The sequence below is a fragment of the Arachis hypogaea genome, chromosome 4 (genome assembly GCF_003086295.3).
Source record: "Arachis hypogaea cultivar Tifrunner chromosome 4, arahy.Tifrunner.gnm2.J5K5, whole genome shotgun sequence".
NCBI lineage: Eukaryota > Viridiplantae > Streptophyta > Magnoliopsida > Fabales > Fabaceae > Arachis > Arachis hypogaea.
In genome coordinates, this window is record NC_092039.1 from 45,173,700 (window position 1) to 45,191,118 (window position 17,419).

Consider the following 17,419-nt stretch of genomic DNA (forward strand, 5'->3'; position numbering starts at 1 on the left):
TAGCTCCTAAGTATTGAGCAATTTGCTCTCCAGTCACATCTTCATCCTCTTCAGAGGATGAATAGTCTTCAGCGCTCATGAATGGCAGAAGGAGATTTAATGGAATCTCTATGGTCTCTATATGAGCCTCAGATTCCTTTGGATCCTTAATAGGAAACTCCTTCTTGCTTGAGGGACGTCCCAGGAGGTCTTCCTCACTAGGATTTTCGTCCTCTTCCTCCCTTGTGCATTCGGCCACATTGATCACATCAATGGCCTTGCACTCTCCTTTTGGATTCTCTTCTGTATTACTTGGGAGAATACTGGGAGGAGTTTCAATGACTTTCTTACTCAGCTGGCTCACTTGTGCCTCCAGATTTCTAATGGAGGATCTTGTTTCATTCATGAAACTGAAAGTGGCCTTTGACAGATCAGAGACTATATTGGCTAAATTAGAAGTGTTTTGTTCAGAATTCTCTGTCTGTTGCTGAGAAGATGATGGATATGGCTTGCTATTGCTCAGCCTATTGCGTCCACCATTGTTAAAGCCTTGTTGAGGCTTTTATTGATCCTTCCATGAGAAATTTGGATGATTTCTCCATGATGGGTTATAGGTGTTTCCATAAGGTTCACCCATGTAATTAACCTCTGCCATGGCAGGATTTTCAGGATCATAAGCTTCTTCAGAAGCTGCCTCTCTAGTACTGTTGGATGCATGTTGCCATCCATTCAGATTTTGAGAGATCATGTTGACCTGTTGAGTCAACACTTTGTTCTGAGCCAATATGGCATTCAGAGCATCAATTTCAAGAACTCCTTTCTTCTGAGGTGTCCCATTATTCACGGAATTCCTCTCAGAGGTGTACATAAATTGGTTGTTTGCAACCATGTCAATGAGTTCTTGAGCCTCTTCAGGCATTTTCTTCAGGTGAATAGATCCACCTGCAGAATGATCCAATGACATTTTCGAAAATTCAGAGAGACCATAATAGAATATATCTAATATGGTCCATTCTGAAAACATGCCAGATGGACATCTTTTGGTCAGCTGCTTGTATCTTTCCCAAGCTTCATAGAGGGATTCACCATCTTTTTGTTTGAAGGTTTGAACATCCACTCTTAGCTTGCTCAGCTTTTGAGGAGGAAAGAATTTATCCAAGAAGGCAGTGACCAGCTTATCCCAGGAGTCCAGGCTATCCTTAGGTTGTGAATCCAACCATATTCTAGCTCTGTCTCTTACAGCAAAAGGGAAAAGCATGAGTCTGTAGACTTCAGGATCAACTCCATTCGTCTTTACAGTCTCACAGATCTGCAAGAACTCAGTTAAAAACTGATAAGGATCTTCAGATGGAAGTCCATAAAACTTGCAGTTTTGTTGCATTAAGGCAACTAGTTGAGGCTTAAGCTCAAAATTATTGGCTCCAATGGCAGGAATGGAGATGCTTCTTCCATCAAATTTGGATGTTGGCTTTGTGAAGTCACCAAGCATTCTCCTTGCATTATTATTATTTTCGGCTGCCATCTCCTTCTCTTGTTCGAAAATTTCTGAAAGGTTACCTTTAGAATAATTTAATTTAGCTTCTCTTAATTTCCTCTTCAGAGTCCTTTCAGGTTCTGGATCAATTTCAACAAGAGTGCCTTTTTCCCTGTTCCTGCTCATATGAAAGAGAAGAAAACAAGAAAAGAAAGAGGAATCCTCTATGTCACAGTATAGAGATTTTTTTATGTTAGTAGAAGAAGAAAAGGGAGAAGAATAGAGAAGGATGGATTCGGATTTTTGGATGAAGAGAGGTGAAGAGAAGTGTTAGTAATTAATTAATTAAATAGAATAAGAGAAGAGAAGGGAAATTTCAAAAATAATTTTTGAAAAAGAGGTTAGTAATTTTCGAAAATCAAAGATAAGATGAGATTAAAATTAAAATTTAAAACAAAAAGAATTTTTGAAAAAGAGATGAGATATTTTCGAAAATTAGAGAGGGAAAGGTAGTTAAGTGGTTTTGAAAAAAAAAATAAGAAACAAACAAAAAGTTGATTAGTTAGTTGAAAAAGATATTAAAATCAAAATTGAAAAGATAAGAAGATAGGAGGTTAGATAAGATATTTTGAAATCAAATTTTGAAAAAGATAAAATTTTTGAAAAAGATAAGATAAAAGATAAGAAAGATTTAATTTAAAAATTTGAAATTACTTACTTCACTAACAAGAAACTACAAGATAAGATTCTAGAACTTAAAGATTGAACCTTTCTTAACAAGAAAGTAACAAACTTCAAATTTTTGAACCAATCACATTAATTGTTAGCTAATTTTCGAAAATTAGATATAAAAGATAAGAAAAAGATTTTTGAAAAAAAAATAATTTTTAAAAATTTCGAAAATAAGAAAAAAATGGAAAAGATATGATTTTTGAAAAAGATTTTGAAAATTGAAATTTTGACTTGACTTGTAAGAAACAACTAGTTTTAAAAATTTTTGACCAAGTCAACCCAAAATTTTGAAAATTTGGAGGAAAATAAGGAAAAGATATTTTTTTGATTTTTGAATTTTTAATTATGAGAGAGAAAAACAACAAAAATACTCAATGCATGAAATTTTTAGATCAAATGAATGCATGCAAGAATGCTATGAATGTCAAGATGAACACCAAGAACACTTTGAAGATCATGATGAACATCAAGAACATAATTTTGAAAAAATTTTCTTTTGATGCAAAGAAAACATGCAAGACACCAAACTTAGAAATCTTTAATGCATGGACTCTAACAAATAAAAAATGCATATGAAAAACAACAAACAACACAAAACAAGAAATCATCAAGATCAAACAAGAAGACTTGTCATGAACAACTTGAAGATCATGAAGAACACTATGAATGCATGGAATTTTCGAAAAAATGCAAGAAAAATTTTAAAAGCATGCAATTGATACCAAACTTAAAAATTAACACAAAACTCAAACAAGAAACACAAAATATTTTTAATTTTTATGATTTTCTCATTTTTTTGTATTTTAATTTTAATTTTTTCGAAAAATATGGTTAGAAAAACGAAAAAGAAAAGAAAAATTTTGAAAACTTTTTGAAAAGAAAATAAAAAGAAAATTACCTAATCTGAGCAACAAGATGAACCGTCAGTTGTCCATACTCGAACAATCCCCGGCAATGGCGCCAAAAACTTGGTGGACGAAATTGTGATCCATATTCTTTTGTATTTGTATGAAATCATTATTGTGGCACCAGTTGAATTCACAACTCCGTTCAACTAACCAGCAAGTGTACTGGGTCGTCCAAGTAATAAACCTTACGCGAGTAAGGGTCGATCCCACAGAGATTGTTGGTATGAAGCAAGCTATGGTCACCTTGTAAATCTCAGTTAGGCAGATTAAATTGGTTTATGGGTTTTCGAAAATTAATAATAAAAAGAAAATAAAAGGGATAGAAATACTTATGTAAATTAATAGTGGGAATTTCAGATAGGTGTATGGAGATGCTGTGTTCCTCTTGAAACTCTGCTTCATTACTCGCTCTTCCTTCAATTCTTCTTATTCCTTTCCATGGCAAGCTGTATGTAGGGCTTCACCATCATCGGTGGCTACTTTCAATCCTCTCGGGAAAATGGTCCTATGCGCTGTCACTGCACGGCTAATCGTCTGGAGGCATCACCCATGGTTGATGGCTACATCCCATCCTCTCAGTGAAAACGTTCCTATGCTCTGTCACAGCACGGCTAATCATCTGTCGGTTCTCAATCAGGTTGGACTAGAATCCATTGATTCTTTTGCGTTTGTCACTAATGCCCAGCCTTCAGGAGTTTGAAGCTCGTCACAGTCATTCAATACCGGAATCCTACTCGGAATACCACAGACAAGGTTAGACTTTCCGGATTCCCAGGATCCTACTCGGAATACCACAGACAAGGTTAGACTTTCCGGATCCTCATGAATGCCACCATCAATCTAGCTTATACCACGAAGATTCTGTTGGGGAATTTAAGAGATATGCGCCCGGCCTAAGGTAGAACGGAAGTGGTTGTCAATCACGCGCGTTCATAGGAGAGAATGATGATGAGTTTCACGGATCATCACATTCATCAAAGTTAAGTATAACGTATATCTTGGAATAAGAATAAAAGAGAATTGAATAAAAAGTAATAGTGATTGTATTGAAACTTGAGGTACAGCAGAGCTCCACACCCTTAATCTATGGTGTGTAGAAACTCCACTGTTGAAAATACATAAGTAAAAGGTTCAGGCATGGCCGAATGGCCAGCCCCCTTGAGTGATCAACAAACCGAATAATCAAAGGCTAAACAGTCAAGAGATTAAACTGTCAAAAGATGTCTAATACAATAGTAACTTATCCTATTTATACTAGACTAGCTACTAGGGTTTACATGAGTAAGTAATTGATGCATAAATCCACTTTCGGGGCCCACTTGGTGTATGCTTGGGCTGAGCTTGATCTATCCACGAGCTGAGGCTTTTCTTGGAGTTGAACTCCAAGTTATGACGTGTTTCGGGCGTTCAACTCCGGATCATGACGTTTTTCTGGCGTTTAACTCTAGACAGCAGCATGTACTTGGCGTTCAACGCCAAGTTACGTCGTCAATTTCCGAATAAAGTATGGACTATTATATATTGCTGGAAAGCTCTGGATGTCTATTTTCCAACGCCGTTGAGAGCGCGCCATTTGGAGTTCTGTAGCTCCAGAAAATCCATTTCGAGTGCAGGGAGGTCAGATTCCAACAGCATCAGCAGTCCTTTTGTCAGCCTTTTTCAGGGTTTTGCTCAAGTCCCTCAATTTCAGCCAGAATTTACTTGAAATCATAGAAAAACACACAAACTCATAGTAAAGTCCAGAAATGTGAATTTAACATAAAAACTAATGAAAACATCCCTAAAAGTAGCTCAAACTTACTAAAAACTACCTAAAAATAATGCCAAAAAGCGTATAAATTATCTGCTCATCAATACTCCCAGCCACCATTAGAATAATAACTTGAATCATTTTGTGGTGGTGGGAAATATCCCATATGATTCTCTTGCTCATCTTGTGGTTCTGAGACATATCTCCTTGGATTGGAGTGCTCAGGATCTGTAATTTTTTGGTGATATTCCCAGCCATCATTAGAGATTGGTGATGGTGGGTAATATCCCATGAAATCTGTTTGATTATAAGATGAGTTGCACTCCATTTGAATTTTATAAAACACATCACTAATGAAAATTGAAATTCATGTCACAGAGAATAATTTCTTAGTGAGGCAATAATTCAAACACCTTGCTATCAGCTTAAAACAGAGAACAAAAACAAAGAAAATGCTTGATCCTGACTTCTCACCCACTTAATCATTGTCAATCTAAATCAATCCCCAGAAACGGCGCTAAAAACTTGATAAGTGAAAAATAGATTTCCACACAAACTCACCGGCAAGTGTACCGGGTCGCATCAAGTAGTAATTACTCACAAGAGTGAGGTCGATCCCACAGGGATTGATGGATTGAGCAACTTTAGTGAGTAATCAATCCAGTTAAGGTAACATTGGTGAATTGGATGAAATTGAAGCAACGGAAAGTAAATTGACTGAAAATTGTAAATGGCAGAATGTAAATTGAACAGAAGCTTCAATGACAAGAAATGTAAATTACAGTAAATGTAAAGGGGATTGCGCGCAAGAAATTAAAGAGGCAGTAAATCTAAGGTTGGAACAAGTGAAAGAATCTTAAATGACAAGGAAAGTAAATTACATCAACAGAAAAGGGAATTGAGGTGCATGGAAATTTAAATTGCAATGTAAATCAAGCTGACAGCAAACTCATGTAAAATTTCAGAAAGGAAATTAGCAAGGAGGCAGAGAATTTAAATTACACAGAAAGCAAACTCAGCTCAAGAAAATTGTAAAAGTGCAGAAAAAGAAATTGTAGAAGAGAATTGTAGAGATTCAGAATGCATAAGCGAAATTGAATTCAGTGCAGAAAATAAAAGTGTTTACAAGAGCTTTCTATTCTACTCCTACTCCTACTGCTCTCTGTTAGAGCCAGCCCTCTTAATGGAATGAAACAGATGCCTTTTTATAGGCTTTTACACAAATGAAAAATGAAATTGAAAACAAATTACAATTCAAATGAAATTCCTATTCTAACTATCTCTTGTGCCTTTTTATAGGATCTGAATGGCTTGGTTTAAGTGGCATGGAGTGTTGGTGCAGCTCCAGTGGAGCGCTCCGCTCGGTTGTGTGAGCATCATGCTCACTTTCCTTAGGCCAAGCATGCTCCTTGGTGTCTTGTTGCACACTAGCACTCACTAAGTAAGCGCTGCGCTCAATATTTGAGCGCTACTCCTTGGTTTGATGCACGCCCCCTTTCGAGCCTTTGTCAGCGCATATTTGGTGCCTTGGTGAGTACCTTTGGGGCCTTAAAGATGCCTATCACTTGTGCTTCAATTTTGTTTTAAATATAAATTATTATATATTGTTGAAAAGCTCTGAATGCCAGCTTTCCAACGTAACTGAAAGCATATCAATTGGACATCTGTAGTTCAAGTTATAGCTCTTTGAAGAGGGCATGGTCATGCTGTCACAAGGCTTAAAGAAAAGCCCGAAAATGCTCACTCTAGTGAGCATAGCGCTCACTTCTTTGAGTGCCAGACTTGTGAACTTTGGCCTTCGTTAGCACTCCCTTGGTTCCTTGGTTGAGGAGCACGAAAATGCTCACTCTAGTGAGCATAGCACTCACTTCTTTGAGCGCTACTTGTCTTGGCCTTTGTTGAGCACTCCCTTGTGCTCCTTCATGGTCATGGGCCACGCTTTTAAAAGCGTGGCCTAAGGTTTCAAAGTGTGCTCAAACTTCAAAGTGTGTCCAAAATTCCTCTTTTCTTCTTTTTAGCTTATTTTGTGCTTTTTTTCTTCTTTTTCTTCTTATTTCTGACAAAGTTTATAAAATCAAAAGATCAAAGAAATATACTATTTAAGCACAAAACAATGCAATATTTAAGAACTAATAATAAATTTCTCGTACGAAAAAGCATAGAAAAACATGTCATGATGACATGTCATCAGCTGGCGTTCAACTTTAACACTCTTTCTGGGGTGTTCTGTTTTCACTGCTGTAAAATCCTGTCTCTTGACTGATGCACATGATCATGACTCTAAAACTGAAAGAAAAACAAAATAAATATGGTTGAGTAAGGTTGGGTTGCCTCCGAATAAGCGCTCTTTTAACGTCACTAGCTTGACCATTAGCTCCTTACGGAGGTGAGTATGGGCTCAGATTTTCACCCCTAATAGTGAGTTTTCTTCCTGTCCTCTCATGAATGAGCTCTACATGCTCTAGAGATAAGACACAACTCACTGTGTGTGGTTGATAAACCCGAATTTGGTGGTTTATCTTGTATTGAATTTAGAGGAATTTTATCATCTTTTCCTATATTTATTCAAGGAAATAGCATGGTTTTGTAATTCTCCTTCAATTGTGCTTAAGAGTGAAAACATGCTTTTTAGGTCTTAAAATAGCTAAATTTAATTCACCTTGATTCCATTAGATGCCTTGATATGTTTTTCAAGTGATTTCAGGTTTAGAAGGCAAAGATTGGATTGAGGAAACGAAGAAAAAGCATGTAAAAATGGAGAACTCATGAAGAAATGAAGGACTTGCTATGTTGTCAATTCTGACCTCTTTGCACTTAATCAATCATAACTTGAGCTAAAAAGGTCCAAATGAGACGGTTCTAGTTGCATTAGAAAGCTAACATCCGGGGCTTCAAATTGATATAAAATTTGTCATAGTTGCTTGGCGTTTAGAGATACGTACGCGTCATTCCACGCGCACGCATCGCAGGATCAGCATGGGTCCACTTTAGCAACTCATGGCCAGCGATTACTAGCTCATTTTTTGGCCCAATCCAACTCATTTCTGATGCTATTGAACCCAAGGATTGAAGGGGGAGGAACCAAATAGTGTTAGTTGGAGTTTTTACCATATTTTAGGATAGAATTCTAGAGAGAGAAGCTCTCTCTTCTCTCTAAAATGAGGATTAGATTAGATTCAAATCTCTTCTTAGATCTAGGTTTTAATTCTTATTTTTATCTACTTTTCCTTTCAATTTCTTGTTCCTACATCTTTACTCTCTTAGTTCTTGTTAATTTCTTCTATTTTGCTATTTTTATGTTCATGCACTCATGTTGGATTTTAATTTCCTTTAATGTAAGTTTATGTATTATGTTCCTTTATTGTTTAATTGCTTTGTTATTGTTAATTCCTTGCAATTGGTAGTTGTTAGATTTTATCTTTCCTTGCCATTTATTATGCTTTCCTTCTATGCCTTCCAAGTGTTTGATATAATTCTTGGGAGGATGTTAGAGTAGATTTTTGTGTTCTTGGCTTGGGATGGTAACTTAGGTGACCTTGAGTTACTAATGTCCAAGTGACTGATAATTGAGGTCCATTGACACTAGATTCCACTAAGTTAATTAGTGAGTGGCTAGGACTTATGGTTTGGGATTGATAAAGCTCATTTGACTTTCCTTCACTTGTTAAAGGATGACTTAACGAGATTGATCCTTGCAATTATCATGTTGTGGTTAGTGACAAGGATAAAGATCCTTATCCATCAACCCTTGCCAAGACCTTTTTATCATTTGAGTATCATTTACTTTTCTTGTCTCTTATTCAAAACCTCAAAAACACTTATCCCATAACCAATAACAGGAACACTTCCCTGCAATTCCTTGAGAGACGACCCGAGGTTTAAATACTTCGGTTTCTTTTTATTGGGATTTGTACTTGTGACAAATTAAATTTTTGATTGAGGAATTGTTTGTTGGTTTAGAAACTATACATGCAACGGGAATTCAAAATGGCGCCATTACCGGGGAATTGCAATGGTATTATGTTATTGGCTATTGTGAATATGTTCATATTGTGAATATCTTGCTTTTTGGCTATTTCATGGTTTTGCTAGTACTTAGGAGTTTTTTTCTTTCTTTATTTCTTTTTGATATACTTTATTTTGATTTCCTCTGTTCCATATGAATTCTCATCCTTGTGGTTTTGGATATGGTTATGACTATGTTGTAGGTGATGAAAACTTTAATGATGGCTCACATTATGGGAGAGATGAATTCTTGAGAAGGGAGCCACATCCATATGAGCAATCACCATGGAAACCTCCTCATTCAAGCTACTATGATGGTAATCCCTCCTATAATGAATATCATTCCAATGGATATGATGGTTCTTATCATGATTATGCCACTCAACCACCATCATTCCATGTACTATACTCTCAACATAGTCCTCAAACACCATCATTCCAACCACCATATTCTCAATCCACATCCTATTTCCACAAATTACCTCCACAAAATCCTAATCCATACCCCCTATACATACCCTTGTGATAATTATGACCAAGCATTCATTGAACCACCACCACTCCAACATCTTTACCCTTCCAACCATGTTCCCATGGATGATACACTTGATATTATTCTTCAAGAGCAAAAGGAGCTTCAAACCTCACTTAATACCACCTTCACCAGTTTTGCTTCTACCCTCCTAAAGCTTATATCCTGTATACCTCTACCTTCTACCAACAACCAAAGCACCTTCCAACCTCCAAGCTTTAGTGCATCTCCTCTTCAACCACATGATGAATGTGAGAAATCAACCGAGGAGAAGAGCATGAAGGAGATTTTAGATTCTCAACTTGAGAACAAAGAAATGAAGTGTGTTTTGCAACAAGTGGAAGGGATGAATATGGTTGAAGTAGAAGAAGTTGAAGAAGACCTAGGGGAGGTTGAACAAAAAGGAAACTCCATCATTGAAGACAACTCTACACCAAGTAACAATGGTGATCTTGTTGAAGCTTCTTCCATTGAATGTGAAACCGATGTTGAGGAGGGTGCTCAACCTCCAATACATGACTTGATCAATGAGGAAGAGTTGCAAGAAGTTAGCAAACAAGTGGAAATTGAAGAAAGTTGTCAAAAGATGGAAGTCATCAAGGAGGAGCCAAAGGAAGTGGAGCATACAATGTCAACACCATTGGGTATCTTCCTTACTAAGTCACCATCCAAATTACAAATTGAGTGGGTAATCAACTCATCCTTTAATTTTCTTGGCCCATATCAATATACATTGTTAGAAATGGATGATTAACTTAGAACTATTTGTGGGTTAAAAAGTAGAAAAGAGTTAGATGTTGGTTAGCAACAAGAATCAAGGTACATAGGGGGTAGACACTCAAACTTTGGGATTCAAAGGAGGAGTGGAACTCAAGTCAATGGAATTAGGATGATGAGTAGAAGTTACAAGGAGAATTCAATAAGTTTGTCAACCAAATAGAAGCATGAAGATCAAGAAGAAAGGGGATTGACAAACAAAGTATGGGACCCCGGAATATACATATATATCAACAACTTTGGGGCCTTGGTCCTCGCTTGAGATCTCATAGTGGCTTGACATGCTTAGTTTGGGATCCCGGGGGATATTGGAAATGCAAGCATTGGTGGGGATTCAAGGAAGAGTTCAAGCATAAGCCACATTAGCAAGGACCCCATCAATGGTCCAACTTAAGGACTTAAAATAAAAGTGCTAGGTGGGAGACATCCCACCATGGTAAACTCTTTCCATTCCCTTGTATATATAATCAATGAATGAATTGAGTTGCCATTGTTAGGTAGTTTCCTTATTTTCATACTTTTTTCATATCTTGCTTTGATTCCTAGGTTACTTGTTAGATTCATGTTTTGATTAGAATAGTTTTCTTTGACTTGCATTTTACTTGAAGTGCAAGTTTTCTTTGTTTTGTATTTGAAAATTTTTCAAAAACTAAAAGATTTGTTGTTAAATTTGAATTTTGGTTGATTTAGAATGTTTATAGGTTAGGAGAGTGTTAAAATTCTTTTTTTTATGTTTAGAAAAAAAATCAATCCATGCTTAAGCATGGGCGACGCTTATGCGTGGATTGCTGATGAGCGGATAATTTATACGCTTTTTGGCATTATTTTTACATAGTTTTTAGTATGTTTTAGTTACTTTTTATCATATTTTTATTAGTTTTTATGCAAAAATCACATTTCTGGACTTTACTACGAGTTTGTGTGTTTTTCTGTAATTTCAGGTATTTTATGGCTGAAGTTAAGGGACCTGAGCAAAAATCTGATTCAGAGGTTAAGAAAGGACTGCAGATGCTGTTGGATTCTGACCTCCCTACACTCAAACGCCTTTTTCTGGAACTCCATAAGTCCAATTAGCGCGCTCTTAATTGGGCCGGAAAGCTTACATCTTGGGCTTTCCAGCAATGTATAATAGTTCATACTTTACACGAGATTTGATGGCCCAAACTGGTGTTAAAACGCTTTCCAGAGACCTTTTCTAGCGTAAAACGCCGGAATCGGCACCAGAACGGGAGTTAAACGCCCAAACTGGCATCCAAGCTGGTATTTAACTAAAGAAAAGGCCTATGCACGTGTAAAGCTCAATGCTCAGCCCAAGCACACACCAAGTGGGCCCCAGAAGTGGATTTCTGCACTATCTGCACTTAGTTACTTATTTTCTGTAATCTCTAGTAACTAGTTTAGTATAAATAGCACTTTTTCCTATTGTATTTGAATCCCTTTTTTAGACTTTGATGCCATTTTTCATATTTGGGGAGGCTGGCCATTCGGCCATGCCTAGACCTTTTTCCTTTATGTATTTTCCAACGGTGGAGTTTCTACACCACATAATTAAGGTCCGGAGCTCTGCTGTTCTTCATGAATTAATGCAAGTACTATTGTTTCTCTTTCAATTCACACTTACTTTTTCTCCAAGATATACTCTGGTACTTAATTTAGTTAAGTCAGAATGAAGGGGTGACTCATGATAATCACCCACTATCTTCGTTACTCGCTTAGCCAAGATCTGCGTGCCTGACAACCACAAGCGGTCTACATAATGTTCAACATAGTCATTGAATGACAACTAGAGTATAGTCTCTTGGGTCTCTGATCCACAGATTTGACTCGTCTCTCCTGTCAACAGAGCATTCGAATCTGTGAGATTAGAACCTTCGTGGTATAGGCTAGAACCAATTGGCAGCATTCCCGATATCCGGATAGTCTAAACCTTGTCTGTGGTATTCCGAGTAGGATCTGGGACGGGATGACTGTGATGAGCTTCAAACTCACGACTGTTGAGAGCAGTGATAGTGTGCAAAAGGATAGAGAGATCCTATTCCGACACAAGTGAGAACCGACAGATGATTAGCCATGCGGTAGCTGATGCGTGAGCATCTTTTTTATCTTTTCCTAGTATGGATGCTACTTTGAGTCTTGTCCAATTTTGTTTATTTTAGGTAGCATTTGGCTGGATTTGATGGTGAATAAGCTTGCATAAAAAGAAAGAGCACAAGAATTAAAGGAGATGATCAGCGAGGAGCGACGCGTGCGCGTTACTGATGTGTACGTGTGATTTGGAGAATTGTGCAGCGACGCGTGCGCGTACCTGACACGTACGTGTGACACGCGAAGAAGACTATCGACGCGTACGCTTGACATGTGCCACGTGCAGAAAATGCTGGGGACAATTTCTGGGCCCCATTTTGGCATTCAAGTAAGGCGCAGCTCTTTGCCAAGTTAGGCGTGGATCCAGTGAAGCCAAGTGGTCCCCACGTTACAAGCCGCATATTATTTAATTAATTCTGATTTAAATTCAAATTTGAATTGTAAATTAGGAAAAGGTATTATTTTAATTTTAGAAATTAGATTTTAAATTAATTAGGATTAGATATAAAAGGGAAAAGAAACTTCTCTTCAGGGGATTCGATTCTATTCCAATTTACATTCCACATTTCGTACTTTAAAGTTTACCTGAATCCTTATTTTCTCTCTGAGTCATGAGCAACTAAACCTCCACTGTTAAGGTTATGAGCTCTGTCTATTATATGGATTGATACTAATATTTTTCTATTTTAATTCATGTTTTCATTTATATTTCAATAATTGTTTTCGTTCTTTCTCTTATGAATTTGGGTGGAACGGAAGTATGACCCTCTTTCTAATTGAGTTCTTGTATAACTTGGAAAAGCTCTTTACTTGAACAACAGCTTGAAAACCATTTCTCCTAAATTATAATTATCTGGATTTAACGGGATACGTGACATATAATCCTCTTATATTTGGATAATTAGGATTTTTGTGGCATAATAACTAGAATTAAACTTCACCCCCTAATTGGAATTAATTACTAAGGAATTGGCGATTGATGAAAGTTAGAGGAGACTAGAAAGGTCTACGGAATTAGGGTCTAGTCACATATAGTTTGCCATGAATTAAATCTTACATGATTAAAATAGTTAGTAAGAAAAGTCAATCCGGAAAATAGATAACTCTAAAGCCTTAACTGCATTCTTCATATTGTTTCACCTCAATTTATTGCTTGCTTTCTGATCCTCTAAATTATTGTTTAATGCTCTTGAACACTCAAACACTATTTTTTTGCTTTTCTAACTAAGTAAATCACTTAACCATTGTTTCTTAATCCATCAATCCTCATGGGATCGACCCTCACTCACCTGAGGTATTACTTGGTACGACCAGGTGCACTTGCCGGTTAGTTTGTGGGTTTTAAATTCTGCACCAAGTTTTTGGCGCCGTTGCTGGGGATTGACTGTGATTAACAACTACCGGTTGTTTGATTTCTTAGATTAAGCGTTTTTGCTTTAATTTCATTTAACTTATTTCTTTAAAATTAAAAAATATATATTTTGATTTCTTTTATTTAATTTTTTTCTTTTCTCTTAATTTATGGAATTAAGTTTGATGTCCTTTTAGTTATTTTATTTATTGAGTTTAAATTTCCTTTATGTTCTTTCTGCTTTGCTTGCCTGTATACCACATGGTGCGTTTAATTCTGTTTGGTGTTTTGTGGTAAGGAAAAATAATGGAGAGAGATTACATGGGTTACTACTCACACCCAGGGAGTGATTCTTATTATTGTGGATGGAGGAACTACCTAAATTTTGGTTGGCAAAGTCAAAACCAAAGAAACTTCAATGCTCCATGTTCCAACTATCAAGAACCACCATCTCCGTATTCATATCAGGAACCACCATCTCCATATTCATGCCAAGAGCCATCACCTCTCTATCCATATCAAGAACCATCATCTTTCTACCCATATCAAGAGCCACCATCTCCCTATTCATACCAAGAACCCTCCTCTTTTTACTCTTATCAAGAATCATCATCTCCTTCTTATTCATATCAAGAGCCACCATCTTCTTATTCATATCAAGTACCATCAAGTCTTGAGCTTCTTATGAAATAATTCATACATGATATAAAGACGAGTGTCAAAAATGTAGAGAAATATACACAGTCGATTATCAAGAACCAGGAAGAGGAACAAACAAATTCCTTCCCAAGAGATACAATTCAAGATCCTATAGAAGAAAGTGAGGAAATCAATCAAAGGAGTTATTACTCCAGTGAATTAGAGAACTTTCCACCCTCACATATGGAAGAAGAGGAAGATGCAAAAATAAAGGAGGTTGTAAAGGGTGAAAACAATTATGGGAATCTATATTCCAATGAGGCAGAGAGTGGCATAGAGGATGAGTTTATTAACCACCAATTCAAGAAGTTCTTGATGAAGGGTACACTCTAACCATCATAAAATACCAAAATTTTGAAATCAAAGAAGTGCAGACAACCAAGGAAAGCACTGACAAGGGAATTGTGACCAAGAAACAGAAGAAAATATCTATGAAGAAGAAAATGTCATAAAAAAATAATCCAACCTCTACCCCAACAAGCAAGGTGAATCAAGCTAATTACAATAAAAGAAAGCTTGTTAGGAGGACTTTATATCAGGGGGCATTAATCTTCACCTCTCTTCTCTTGGAGTCATTTCTTTTAACCAACTAGAAGAAGAGGAAGAAAATTAAACAATCAAATGTGAAGCTAGTGACATTAAAGAAGCGCTTGTCGGGAGGCAACCCGATAAATTCGTATCCTTAGTATTTTTTGTAGTAGTGGTTTTCTTATTTATTTGATTTTTATTGAGTTTTACTATTTTTCTTTCGTTTTACGTGAGTTTTGATCATGCAGCTATTTTAGAGCAGGAACCGAACACTTCAAAAAAATAGAAGAAAAAATAGGCCGTAAGCTGCGTTGGAGTTGTGCAGGAACTATGCATCGCGCACCAGCTCACCCACACGTACGCGTACCAGACGCCTACGCGTCCCTCTGGTTCACAGACTACCCACGCGTGCCCATGCCTGGCACGCACTCGTGCCTTGAAAAATCGATGTAAATGGGTGCATGGCCGAAAGTTGTGCTGGTCTCATGATGGTACTGTGCTAGCCACGCAATTCAACCCACGTGTCCACGTCCCTGACGCGTACGCGTCACCCTCACCATGTGGCTAACCACGTGTACGCGTGCCGTACGCGTACGCGTCGATTGTGCCGTATCACTTACCTAGCACGCCGCCTTGTTTTCATTCTCTCTCCCTCCCAAATCCTAATTCTCTCTTTTTACTTATTTTATCATACTAATTGTTTTTATGTCCCTTTCTGCTTTCAGTTCTTCTTTGCTTGAGGACAAGCAAACCTTTAAGTTTGGTGTTGACGCTTCGCTTATGGATTTTCTGTTTAGCACCAAAGGAAGATGAATGTTCTTCATGGAGGAATGAGATTGCCACCAGCATAACTGAGGTGGTTGAGTTCCTTTCATTCTATTTCTCTTCTGTTCTTATTTTGTTGTCTTCTATCTTCTGTTGCTTTGATTGCTTGCATGATCTTTAGTACTTTCAGTTCTTAGAAATAGTTTAAAAAAATTATGTTTTACGTAGCACTCACTGAACTTGAATTTAAAAAGAAAAGAAGAAAAGATGTAGTACATGAAAAATTGAGTTTATATTTAAGAGTAGTCTTATTTACTTAAATGTGGTGGTATTATTTGTGATTTTGAATGCATGACATGAACACTGCATATTTGAATTTGAATCAACGGATGTTGATGTATAAGGAACGGGAATTTAGAGAAATATTATGACTTCTCTGAAATAAACAAAAATTTAATCCTTGAAGCAAAAGAAACAGCAAAAGAAAAAAAAACTATAAAAACAAGGTCCAAGGCTCTGAGCATCAATGACTAGGGAGGTCAGACATGATTAAAAGCTCAAAGAGTTGTTTCCCTAGTCATATGCTTGTGGTGTGATTGTGACAAGTAATCCTTGAGACAGAACACTTAGAGTCGAGACCAAGTGCATTTAACAGAGTATGCCAAAGGCTTTGAGCACCACTGTCTGGGAGTAACTGAAAGAAAAATCAAAACTTAAAGATAGTTGATGAGGTTTTTTTTGTGTGGAAAACGAATTCCCAACACACAAATCTAACCGGCTAGTATACAGGGTCGCATCAAGAAGTAATAACTCACTTAGAGTGAGGTCGATCCCACAGGGATTGATGGATCAAGCAACTTTAGTGGGTGATTAGTTTAGTCAAGCTAACATTGAGTGAATTGTGTGAAGTGTAACCAACAGAAAGGAAATTGCAAGGAATTTAAATTGTAGAAGGTAAATTGACTTGAAAGTAAAGAACAGAATGTAAATTAGCTGAAGCTTAAAGATCAAGAAAATTAAATTGCAGTAAGATGTAAAGGGGGCTGGGTGCTGGAAAATTAAATGAGAGCAGTAAATTAGAACTCAGATCAAGTGCAAAAAATTAAACTTGTAGGAAAAGTAAATTTGGATCTCAATAATTTCAAACACAAGGTTGCAGAAAGTAAACTTTGCAGGAAAGAAAAGTGTAACAGAGAATTGTAGAAAAGTTAAATTGCAAGAAATGTAAAATGGAAGCAATGAGAACAGAAAGCAATGGGAACCAAAGATCAAAATCAAGCTCAATGTAAATTGAATTGTAAACTTGCAGCAAAAGGAAATTGCAGAAGAGAAGATTCAGAAACTCAAACTTCATAAACCAAATTGACAATTTGCATTAAAAGTAAAAGTGTTTCAAAGAGAATTCTCTATTCTACCCTACTCCCAATGCTCTAACAGAGCCAGCCTTCCTAGTGAAATTGAAACTAACGCCTTTATATAGGCTTTTAAAATGAAAATGAAAAATAAAAATAATATTTACAAAATGAAATTCCTAATCTAGCTCCTCTGTGTGCCTTTAAGTCATGTGGGCTTTGCTTGCTTTAGAGTGAAATTGGGTTGAAGATGAATCCGGATGGCCTAGGTCTTGAGAAGAAATTCGCTTGCAAATTGGACTCTGAAGCATTCACGTTTGAGTCAATGTTTGAAGCAAACGTTGACTCAAACGTCTTCGTGTGTGGCATTATGCAGAAGCCCATTTTTTGTCACTCACGTTTAGGTTCACGTTTGAGGTCAAACGTGAGCTCAAACGTGATCTCCTCCAAAGCATTCTTTGGCCAACGTTTGACCTCACGTT

The 17,419-nt window shown here is 36.9% G+C and overlaps 1 non-coding gene across 1 annotated transcript; it reads left to right on the forward strand.

Annotated features, from left to right (window-relative positions):
- Positions 1 to 1,001: 1,001 nt before the first annotated feature.
- LOC112798367 (small nucleolar RNA R71) lies at positions 1,002 to 1,105 on the forward strand. Its single transcript, XR_003199981.1, has one exon. It is a non-coding gene; the product is annotated as a small nucleolar RNA R71 (small nucleolar RNA).
- Positions 1,106 to 17,419: the final 16,314 nt, after the last annotated feature.